A 2,463-nucleotide genomic window follows, 5' to 3' on the forward strand; every position below is an offset into this window, starting at 1 on the left:
AAAATTAACCATTTTAAAGTGTACATTTCAGTGAAAGCTACTATATTGACCATGTTGTATAGCCATAACTTCTATCTGGTTCCCAAACATTTTTATCCCTACAAAAGTAAATGACATAACCATTAAGTAGACACTGCCCACTGCCTTTACCCCCAGCCCTGAGCAACCACTAATCTGCTTTCTGTTTCTCTGCATTTACGTATGCTAGATATTTCATATCAATGGAATCATACATTAGTGACCTTTTACATCTGACTTCATTCATTTAACATAATGTTTTTGAAGTTCATTCATATTGTAGCATGTATTAATGCTTCCTTCTTCTTCTTCTTCTTCTTCTTCTTCTTCTTTTTTTTTTTTTCTTGAGAAGGAGTCTCACTCTGTCGCCCAGGCTGGAATACAGTGGCACAATCTCTGCTCACTGCAACCTCTGACTCCCGGATTCAAACGATTCTCCTGCCTCAGCCTCCTGAGTAGCTGGGACTACAGGTGCGTGCCACCACAATCAGCTAATTTTTTGTATTTTTAGTAGAGATGGGTTTCACCATGTTAGCCAGAGTGGTCTTGATCTCCTGATGTCATGATCTGCCCACCTCGGCCTCCAAAAGTGCTGTGATTACAGGTGTGAACCACCACGCCCAGCCCAGTGCTTCATTCTTTTTAAGACCAACTAATATTCCACTGTATGCATATACTGAATTTTGTTCATCCGTTCCTCAGTTGACATTTGGATTCTTTCCACTTTTTCGCTATTGTAAATAGTGCCATGGACATCATGCACATGTTTCTGATTGAACACTTGTTTCTTGGGTATATACTTAAAAGTAGAATTTCCCAACAGAAAAGTACAAGGGCTGCAATCTTTCCATATCATTCCTAATATTTGATTTTTTTCCATTTTAAAGAAATTATAGCCACCCTAGTGGGTATAAAGTGTATAAAGTGGTATCCTGCTGTCATTTTGATTTGTATTTCCCCAATAGCTAATGAGGTTGAAAATCTTTTCATATGCAGGCTGATCATTTGCACGTCTTATTTGGAAAAAAATGTCTATTTTAATCCTTTATACGTTTTAATTTGGTCAATTGTCACTTGGTTGTTGAGTTGTAACAGTTCTGGGTACTAGAACCTTATTAGACATGTGATTTGCAAGTATTTTCTCCCATTCTGTGGATGGTGTTTTTACTTCCTTTGTAGTGACCTTTGATGCACAAAAATTTTTGATTTTGACACTGTCTAATTTATCTATTTTTTTGTTTCTTGTGCATTTGGTGCATACCTAAGGCTTCATTGCCAAATCCAAGGTCTTGAAGACTCACTACATATTTTTTCTGAGTTTTATACTTTTCCCTCTTACACTTAGGTCTTTCATTTTGAGTTAATTTTTGTACATGGTGTGACGTAGAATGTCCACTGTTTTTGCATGTAGACATTCAGTTTTCTAGCATTCTTTGTTGAATATTTTTTCCATATTGAAGGATTTTGACACCCTTGTTAAAAACCAGTGGACCAGCTGGGAGCAGTGGCTCATGCCTGTAATACCAGCAGTTTGGGAGGCCAAGGCAAGTGGATCACTTGAGGTCAGGAGTTCAAGACCAGTCTGGCCAACATGGTGAAACCCCATCGCTACTAAAAATACAAAACTTAGCCAGGTGTGGTGGCAGGTGCGTATAATCTCAGCTGCTCTGGAGGTTGAGGCAGGAGAATAGCTTGAACCTGGGAGGCGGAGGTTGCAGTGAGCTGAGATCAGGTCAGTATACTCCAGCCTGGGTGACAGGGCAAGACTCTGTCTCAAAATAAATAAATAAATAAAATAAAAAATCAATGGACCACATATGTAACTGTTTATTTCTGGAATCTCTATTCTATCCCATTAATTTATATGTCCACCCTTATGCTGATATGACAATATTTTAATTACTGTGGCTCTGTAGTAAGTTTTGAAATAGGGAAGTGTGAGTCTTCTAATTTTATTTTTCTTTCTGTAAATTGTTTTGGTTATACAGGGCCCCTTACAATTCTACCTGAATTTTAGAATCAGGTTTTTCATTTCTACGACAAACGCCTTTGAAAATTTGACCAGGATTACATGGAATTCCTAGGTCACTTTGTGTAGTATTGGCATCTTAGCAATATGAAGTTTTCCAATCAATGAACACAAGATGTCTTCTCATTTATTTAGATCTATAATATTTTCAGCAATGTTTTATAGTTTTTCAATGTATATATCTTGCATTGTCTTGGTTAAATTTGTTCCTAAATATTTTATTTTTTGATTCTATTGTAAATGAAATTGTTTTCTTAATTTCCTTTGCAGATTGTTAATTGTTTATACATATACAACTGATTGTGTATTGATTGTGTATCCTGAAAAATGGCTGAATTCATTAAATGAGCAAGTTTGTGGAGTTTAAATGATTTTTTATATATAAGATCATTTTATCTGCAAACAGAGATAGTTTT

This window comes from Rhinopithecus bieti, unplaced genomic scaffold, assembly GCF_001698545.2.
Source record: "Rhinopithecus bieti isolate Rb0 unplaced genomic scaffold, ASM169854v2 scaffold_32746, whole genome shotgun sequence".
Classification (NCBI taxonomy): domain Eukaryota; kingdom Metazoa; phylum Chordata; class Mammalia; order Primates; family Cercopithecidae; genus Rhinopithecus; species Rhinopithecus bieti.